Consider the following 10,229-nt stretch of genomic DNA (forward strand, 5'->3'; position numbering starts at 1 on the left):
CAAGTGCAAGTGAGCTCAGTGCACCTGTGTCACAGAAGCAGGTTGTTAACACAACTCAGAGCTGTTCTTTTTTGGTTTTTTTGTTTCTTTAAATATGAATTTTACCCTCATGTAACCCTGTTTTACAAAACCCATAAGCCCAAATTTACATCACTCTTTTAACACATGATATTAAATCTAATGTTTTAAGAAAACATGTTGGGCAATGGGTTAAGGTGTATGGGGGAAAGGTCACACATGAAATACAATACCCACCAGAGCAACACTAGAGATCACAATTTTTGTTATTCTGTTTTATTGTGAAACATGGACTTGAGAATAGTGTCAGAAACAACAAGGCCCACCATGTTGCCAGGGGCATGAAAAGAAATCTAAAGAATAAAAAAAATATGATGTACAAAATACTAACAAATGATCAAATTTTCAGCATTAAAAAAAGCTGTTCTTTAATGTTGTTCACTGTCCTCTTTTTTTTTTTTTAATAAGTAGGCGCCAGTAGTGTTTCAAAAGTATCGTTTTTGCACCAATATTGGAAAGAACCCAAACAATATTCAACCCTGCTCATACTACAGCAGCAGTTATATACACTACACAACAAAACTTATGCTTCCACACAAGTGAACAACTACAGACATTTCATCACCTTTCTCGTGGTGTGTGAAATAATGAAAACGATGAACTAAACTAAACATCCCAACTTCTTTTCCTTCACTAATCAATATCATTTTATCAATGACACTCGCAGCACTGATAAAGCCAAAATCAAAGCCCATCAAAACAACAAAGAACAAAAAAGATGAGACCTTTTTAATGGATCATAATACTCAAGGTCACAGTTAGCACACCTTTCGCCTTTGCAGTAGCCTACTAACAGCAACGCTAGTGCTGTACAGTAACTACAGAAGCTCCAGTTTCTTGACAAGGGTGCTGCAATTTTGGTGCAATTTCCGCGAAGCATCATGCCAGGTTTTCCATGAAACTTAACTCGAATATGATACCTACTTATCCCAAAGCACAATAACTGAATGGGACAAAGATACTCTTCGTACCTGTCATTGAGTGCCGTCAAAAGACCAAGGATGTACAGTCTCTATTTTAAAACAGACAAAGAAGAAGGAAAGGTAAGGCAAAGTGTCATAATTCAGAGAAATTAGAGCTCAAAGCAGTCGCAAGTTCATAAATAAGGTGTCAGAAAAATAGCCCTACTAAACAGAATGCATAAATACCTATCGAACATTTTACATGAGGGCAATTAAGGACACTGCAGGACATACGGATCATAACTGCCCAAACAAAGCCACTAGAAATGCAAGAGACACAGAAGATATTAAGTGGAAGGCGAAAGAAAACCACACAGCGTCTACATTGCCAGTTTTCACTTCACTGGTGTGAATTCCTGTGGTTAAAATATTTCATACAAGTCTGCCAGTACGTTTACTGTTCACTCTCACACACATACAAAGGCAGACACTCCTATTTCAAAGTGGGGTCTTATTTGTAATTAATACCTGAACAGAACAGCAATAATACAACTGTTCCAACTGTAATAATCTGTCATATTATATGCCAGTGGTTTTTGTAGTATGTGCAGGAACACTGAGGAGGAATAGTTTCATTTCAGTGTTATTTAAGTCACAAGGGCTGTTACAGTAAAAGGTTTCATCTGTATTACAGTATCTCTCTAGTTCTAAAATTAAAAAATAAAATGACCATACAGCAGTGTGGTTATTAACTAAATCAAACTGGAATTTGATGTAATAAATTGTGTTTTATTTGTAAACATGCATACAAAAACATTTGAGAAAGACCTTATTAGTTTTTATACACAGATTCAAACAGCACATTTTTCCACTTGTAATCTTTTTGTTATGCTTTTTTTTTTTCAAGACTAAATAGCTCAACTTGAGTTTTCCTTCTTTCCTTTTTTGCTCAGCCCACCTCGAAACTACGATGCCCACCTCTTATCTAACCTTTAGATTTCCCTCCACATACACTAAAACAACAAAGCTACACGGTGGAACATTGTCAAACGAATCGTGTTTATTATCCTAAGATTTTATTAGATTATATAATGTCGATCTCCAATAAAATTTGACAACAACACACTGTGAACTTCGGAGCTGCCCACAAACTAAATCTCAAATAAGTGGAGAAAGCTGTGTTAAAAACGGGACATTTGACAACTCTCACTTAAAGAGCGCACACACACATATATATGTATGTATATATGTGTGTGTGTGTGTGTGTGTGTGTGTGTGTGTGTGTATACATATATATATATATATATATATATATATATATATATATATATGTGTGTGTGTGTGTGTGTGCTATTATGATATGTATACATGTTTAAAAGCGGTTGGAAGCGCTGAGCCCATTTAAATAAAATCAACTTCTATAACAGGTTCATGGCTCCTCCGCTGCTTATCTCGTTCTATTAGACGGTGGGAAACGAGCAAAGCCACCGGCAAAAGTTACTATTGTATTAAACGGGTGCCGTTTCCTTGTTTTTGTAGGTGCCGAATTGAAGCGGGATCATGGATATTTCAAAGCTCTAAAAACATGCCTTATGTGCCTACGTATTGACATGACAGACAGCGGTGACCTGCCATTTTTTACGGAAAGAAAGGCATGTGTTGTGGATACATTAAGTTAACCAGACAGACCATGAGCATGAGAATGCGAATATCTGTGTGCTGTTTTATTCTATATTTCTTCTCTTTTTGTGTGTGTGATGTTTTGTGTTTGTGAGGGCTGTCCTACCTGTTCGTCCTTGTGCTGGGGGTCCTCCTCTCCCAGTTCACTGCAACCGTCACGTAGCCGGTTGTTTTCTTCCACTTCCCCCCCCCCCCCCCCAGAAAACTTCCCCTACTTGTTCAGCTTGTCGACTTCAACCTTATTTTGGAAAATGAGAAAAAACAAAACTAGAAAAAAGCGGATTCACCGTCCTTTTCACTTTACTTACGTTTCTAAACGGTTCCCAATTAGCTTAACGCGATAGCCAGAAGAAAAATGTGAAATTTAAAATTGTATGTTTAGTGAAAAACAGTGTGAGCGCACAACAAAGCAGCGAGGCTCAGAGACAGCACGGCGAGCGCGGCTGTCAGAAAAACGCAAAAGTGAAATGTATTAAGTGTCGGTTCTGACAAACGGTGGATTGCCCGGTCTCTAGAGCGGGGAAACTACACTTAAACTTGCTCAGTAGAGCTTGGTGTTTCGTCCAAAGCGTCTCCTCCTTTTTTTTAAAAAGCAGTCACTCAGGTGGTGGAGCACCTTTCCCCCTTTACTCTCTGTTCTCTCCTCGCGTTGTCCCGGCCGCCCGGCGCGTCTACATTCAAACAGCCTACTACACAGAAAGGGAAGAGAGACTGAGAGAGAGAGAGAGAGAGAGAGAGAGAGAGAGAGAGAGGGAGGCGGGGGAGGGGGGAGAGGGAGCCCGTGCCCCGGTAAAACGGTGAAACAAGACTGTCCTCAGTTACTGCTGCCCTCTGCAAGTGTGAGCCGGCGTGAGCTTATCTCCCCCCACTAAAAGATGATGATACGCCAAGCGAGGCAGAAACGGAATGCTGGGGATCCCCTGCTGCGTCCAATCCTGACGTCTCTACCGGTGTGCGTGAGTCTGTGAGTCTGTGCCCGTGTGTGTGTGTGTGTGTGTGTGTGTGTCTACCTGAATGATCGGTACGGGAATTGTTGTGGGATGGTGGGGGGAGGGGCCAGCCGTGACTTTGAACTGTATGCCCCGATTGTGACAGGTGACGGCGGAGGGGCGAGAGTAGTACGGGCAGCTTACAACGTGAGACGCCCAGTTAAAGAGGGTTTCCCCCCCCCTTTTAGTCTGGCAGTTAATACACAGATACACAGGAGATGGTATGGAACTGATAATTCAGGACGGCACTGACCACAGAGCCATTTCTACTAGTTCATACAAGATATATAATGTTGTGGAAAACATTCACGTGAGTCTTTCAGGGAAACAAATGAGATATTGTCATAGGAGGACAGACTAAATTTTCTCCATTCTCTACAGAGGGGAAGCAGCAATTAAACCACCACACACACACACACACACACACACACACACACACACACACATACACACACACACACACACACACAGCATAATACAGCATATTCATTGTTCTAAAAAATAAAAAAGGATGTGGGGTGTGTGTGTGTGTGTGTGTGTGTGTGTGTGTGGTTGTGTGTGGGGGGGGTGGGGTGGCGGGTGGGGGGGCTGACCATAAAAAATGTTCTGATTTCGTTATAAATTGTAATGTAGCCACATGTTCTCTAAGAAAAAGATTATGTTGCATATACTGTAAAATGCTGCACATTTCCCTCGGGAGTAATTGTAATGAGAACTTGTCAGCTCAAAGAAACAACTTGAATGTGATCATACAATACTCCTATGAGGCTGTCAAGGTATTATGATTGCAAATTTCCCTGGTTTGGTTAGTTCTTGTAATTATAATATATATAGTCATCCTTTTTAGTCTTGCGTGAGACACTGTGATATACACACTGGAGAGACTGTTTTGGAGCAAAAATAAACATTTCAATGTCATGAACAAACCACAAATCCAGTGACGGCACTGTCAGAGTGTGCAGTAAACATTATGTACTCTGTTAACGTGAGCATTATATCCATATTATTTCTGATGGGTAAACTATGGTGAACAGTTTCAAGGAAAACATTACATTTAATCTTCCAATATTTTTACAGATCAATGTCAGTGTGAGCTGACACATTCAAACTCTTTATTAGCCTAAATGCATAAGAAAGTATTCCCTAAAGGAAGTCGGCTGTGTCAGTGTGGAAGTCTTTTGTTTATACCAGAGAATGGGGGACAATTCCACACTCACAGACTACGGCTCTGGAGGAAAAAGAGAAGGTTTAGCAGAAATTATTCATGAATTGTAGGAAATGGCTGAATCAAAAATTTGGAAGAGTATTATAACTAAATAACCTTTTAACTCTAGAACAAGGAGCAAATTTTGTATATAATATATTTTGAGTAATAATCAAACATGGTCCAATACTCTGTATGTCTGTCTCAGTTGGAGTTTGAAGACCTTAAAAAATGGAAAAATCAGGACACTGGTGTGTAATTTATGATGCATTCCATAATTTTGTTTCAAATAAAAGACAAAGAAGAAAGCTTTTGCAGTTCGTTGCCTTCATTGGACGGCTCAGTTAATCTAGCACTGCTTTCTATCTGCATTCAGCAGGGAAATACATGCAAGGTATATGGCATAAAAAAGATATTTATTACAGAAAACAATGGGAAAAAGGTGCAGAAGTATATGAAAGTGAGTTTATTCAGTGACCACTATAAGGTGTGTGGTTAGTTCAAACAAAACCAAAACCAAAGCAAAAAGCACAAGGTCTGGTGCATTGTGGAGAGAGCATATTGGTATCTGGGTAGACAGCCTTATATGGCTGGGACAATGGCAAGGCTGAAATGTAAATGAAGCCTGGGCTGAAGCCTGTCTGAGATTTCAGGGAAAAAAATGTTACAAAGCAGGCAAAGTAATTGGACAAAATACATCTATTTGTGAAAAAAATGTAGTCTATAACATTACTAGGTTCAAACTATAACATTTGAACCAAAGTTTAAAAATAGAAACACTTCTTGTTACATTTATGTTTTTTATAATTATAATGTAACATGACAGTATCATAATATTGTTTGATAGTATACCAAGTTCTTTTCACAGTATTTCTCTACATAAATACAGGAAATTGGAAATTGATGGACTTTGTTATACAATCCAATAGCACTGCTGAAATTAATTGAGTGTGGAATTCAGACCATGTGAATTCAGAAAGGTGATTTCAAAGTTAAAAATATTTGAGCGCAATAAATTCTGTGGTATTTAAATTTCAACTCTAAGTATTCAGAAGTGACATTCCAGAATTTGGTTTTCAGTTGCTGATATAATTCAAATAATTTTAGCAATAATGTGCTTCCATAGACTCCAGTTTTGCTAACTGCTGACTCCAATTAGCTTCTGCTGATGTCATTAGAATATGGACAAGAATACAATGATTTATGTGTTATTAAATTTAAAATAGGTTGTGTTTGTTCATTATTGTAACTTAGATGAAGGTCTGACCATATTCTATATCAAGTTTAATTGCAGTAGGTTCAAACACTTACTCTTTCCATTGTGAAACAAATTGAAGACAGTTTCTACTATGAAATACCAGCCTCATGTGTAAAGATTGATCCTGGTTGAACAAAGCTTGCAGATGAAATCTGGCTGTATATGGCCAAGGACATGTTCAAAGTGGAGTTACCTGCTTCGAGAACCAGGGGAGTATTCTTGGAGGTATTTTTACATGCCAACAAAATTCAACCATCAGCTTTGTACTTTATCTGTGACAGAGCCATGTTTCATCATTGTCCCTGCGACTTATTCATCATTCACAACAAAAAATTTGCCATTGATCATTTCAGGAAAGTGGCCTCATGGGTGGAAGTAACAAACATTAACTGAAAAGAAAGGGAAGTGATGAAATGTATGTGAATTGAAAATTATGATAAATTGTCAACCGATCTGATAAACTTGATTGCCATTTTACTTGAAATAATGCAGATTTTTATCATTTACAGCAAGCACACAGTCTGGTGTGTGCACAGAAAAATAATAATTATAAAAATTAACTTTAACATTATCTTCACCTGTAAATGCACTTCACTAGAGACATACAAAAAACTACAGCCACAAAAAGATAGATAAATTTTCAACATAAATGCAAATGGAACCTTTTTCAAAATTGATCAATTGTATTCACTTGTACAATGACTCATGGCAATGTGTCTATCCCTTATAAATTCACAACCAATTGCTTCATAAAACAACATGAACCCTGTGTCAGTGATGAGTCCAACTAATGGTATTTGACAAGAAAACAGGGTAAAGGAAATTGAAAAAAGAAAAATAAAGTGTGTGTTAAGTACTTTCACAGTTTCTCTTATTTGTTTAGTTTTTTGTCCTTCTGCAGTTTGTAAAGGACTGTGTTTTAATTTGAAATACTGACACTAAAAGATGTATTGAGTAAAAGATAAAGTTTTAATCAACTAGGTTAGGGTTAGGGTTAGGGTTAGGGTTAGCCCAGATAATATGATATTAATGTGCATCAAATTTTCCTCATTCACATTATCACCTTTGTTTTCTCTATCACATAACACACACTCACATTGACCCATGCTTGCACACCTAAGTCTCCAAATGCAAACCCTGAGACACCCACTGACATGCCACAATCTGACTCACTGACACACTGACACACTATATCAGGGGACATTTCCGAAGGAAAATCATGCAGATTTATTCCTCCTATGGGTCGAAAGAGGGAGAACCCTAGGGAATGAAAGAGAGAGAGAGAGAGGAAGAAAGTAAGACTGAATAACAGGGAGCTGAAAGAAAAGTACAGAATAATAATAATAATAAAAAGGGAGAGAAAGAGAGTAAGACTGTTATACAGGACAGAAGGAGCTGTCTGTGTACATGAATACTGTGGAGGCCCTTTGACACACACACACACACACACACACACACACACACACACACAGAGCATGGCCTGTGGTCATGGTCAAGCTGTGTGCCTTGTACCATAGAGTGAAAGGACAGGTGTGAACTCAAGTGAAAATTCTCTCTGTGTCACTGTCAGTGTGTGTGTGCATATGTGTGTGTTTATGTGTATGGTAAGTGTGGCTTTAGCTAAGGGTGATGCTCAACGATGTGCATGAATGTCCCTCTGTTATCAACATACAAACACACACACACAAGCACACACACACACACACACACACTCACACGCAATCTGTAATCAGTAATGTCCTATATAATATTACAGTAAACATACCCTCTTTCTTTGTGGCACACACAAACAGATGCTTCCACATGTCTTGTGAAGTGTTAGGACAAGCCAGCGTCAACCCCCTATAGCTACTGTTGTGTGTGTCTTCTTTCCATCTCTCTCTCTCTCTCTCTCTCTCTCCAGGTAGAGAGGATGTCCCCATGTCTTGCCAACTAAGACATGTCACGCCCAAATCACATGGGCACATATGCCAATAATACACATTTTGTGATGATCATGGAGGGGGATTATTTATGCGAGGATTATTGTGACAGTTACAACAAATTGCCAGAACATTTTAGTTTAATGTAACATTGTTATTCCCTTTGCCTTTTGCAACCGGGATGCAGACTATATAGAGCCCCAACACTCACGGTGGCTGCAAATGAAAACTTTGTCCAAGGTTGGTGCTAGTAGAAAGCTATGAGGACAGTGAAAATTGAATACTCTGGGACGCAGGAATGTGGCAATTTGCCACTAAATGCCTGACTTGAATCTAATTGTCCAGTAGTGCTCACTACATACAGAATGTGACAAATTAAAGGAAAAACCTGAATAAATGCAGTGTACAGCACAATTCAGCAATTAACATCAAATCATGGTCTGTGGCAGGAACAAAAAAGCTGAGCAGACCCAGTTGATTCAGATTTTCTTATTTTTGAATTGGCAAGAGAAAAAGATCTACGTGACTTTGAAGAAGTCTGGTTTTTCAAAACTACTAAAATGACATCTGGATTTAGATTTATGGAAAAGAGGTCAGTAAATAGGGTTAGAAATTGTAGTTGACACAGAGACTGTATATAAAGATGGACGTAGCCTGTGATGCATGTGATAGATCTGACTGACTGAGGTTACATCCACACTAATACATTTCAGTTTTAAAATGCAGCACTAAAAAGATGGATGTAGCCTGTTATAGATTTCTGAAGAGTGGTTTTAAAGCTCAAAGTGAGCTGCTCTGCCATTACCAGTTTGGCAGGGCCTGACCCCACCTAACTCCCAACTAATCCAAAAATGGGCAAAGAGGTGTGGCATGTGTAGCGGCTTTGTGCATGCCGGTTTGTGGCAAGCATACTCTCACCCATCTGTCACTCAAAGCAATACTTTCACGATTATGCATAAATTAAGCCTTAATGAAATTTAAACGGCTGAGTTATATAAAAATTCACTCTCTGTACACTGGCCACGAAGAGAGAAATTAGCTATACTGTCCAAAACCAATTTTTGTAACAGTTAGTTGTAACATGTTTATTTCTGCTTTAAAGTTGGGCATTTTAACACAGGAGTCTATGGGCATTGACTCGATTTTGGAGCCAGCCACAAGTGGCCAATGGAGGAACTCCAGTTTTTGGCACTTCTGTGTTGGCTTCATTTTTCATCCCTGGAGGCTGGTACTTGGGTCAACAGTGCACATCTGATGACCTTGATGCTCGTGCATTAGTGTGATATGTAAGGAAAAACAGAAGAGCAACTCTTCAGGTGACTGAAAATGTCAATGCAGTCTGCTGACAATTACATAGAGAGGGATATTATAGAAGGGTTGCAGTGCATAAACCCAAAGATAAATCCACATCTGAGAGTTCATTGGTGCAAACACCAGCGGCACTGGTCTACAAAGATGTGTACAAGAGTGATATGATCATGCTCGTTGTCCCTCACCATATTTTTCACAAGTGGCAGAGTGCATATGTGGTGTACACCAAGAGAATGGTACAGGCCTGAATGCTTGACCCCTACAGTGAGGGGTCTGGCAGCTCTGTTATGCTGTGGGGGGCATGTTGTTGGCATGGTTTGGGTCCAGTTGTCCCCTTGTCCCCTTAAGTGATCATCTTTACCCTATGATGAAACATTTCTATCCTAAAGGGAGTGGTCTCCTTCAGGAGGAAAATCAGTATGAAAATAATGTAAATCTTATGCTATGGTCACCAGATCTCAGCCCAATTGATCACCTATGGGAAATTTTGGACCGACATGTCAGGCAATGCCCTCCACCATCATCGAAATAATAATCTTTTGGAAGAATGGCATTCTTCCCCCCACAGAATCCAGAGACTCAATGCTAAGGAGCATTAAAGCTGTTCTGATGGCACATGGTGGCCCAACACCTTACTAAGACACTTTATATTATAACTTTATATTATAATTTCTCACCTGCCTGCACACACAGACAAGCCACCGGGAGAGGATTGTTTGGTGAAAACATAAACCGTCAACTTCAAAAGTGATAATGTAAAAAATAATGCACGCTACGCACATAGCAACTGTCTACCTGCTTTGCCACTGATAACATTTTAGATGTGCCTTGCAAAATGTAGGTCATGGTCAGACAATGAGACCCTCCTGGCACTGAATGTAAATA

At 39.2% G+C, this 10,229-nt stretch overlaps 1 protein-coding gene across 2 annotated transcripts in view; it reads right to left on the minus strand.

Annotated features, from left to right (window-relative positions):
- The window catches only part of tenm3 (teneurin transmembrane protein 3), a 310,851-nt gene extending 307,991 nt beyond the window's left edge, over positions 1-2,860 (minus strand). For both annotated transcript variants that reach the window (XM_071504949.1, XM_071504948.1), the window contains exon 1: positions 2,767-2,860. The gene's annotated coding sequence lies outside the window, so the exon portion shown is untranslated. The remainder of the gene's footprint in view (positions 1-2,766) is intronic.
- Between the last annotated feature and the right edge of the window lie 7,369 nt (positions 2,861-10,229).

The sequence above is a fragment of the Trachinotus anak genome, unplaced genomic scaffold, assembly GCF_046630095.1.
Source record: "Trachinotus anak isolate AG129_WGS33_773 ecotype Australia unplaced genomic scaffold, CSIRO_AGI_Tana_v1 ptg000019l, whole genome shotgun sequence".
NCBI lineage: Eukaryota > Metazoa > Chordata > Actinopteri > Carangiformes > Carangidae > Trachinotus > Trachinotus anak.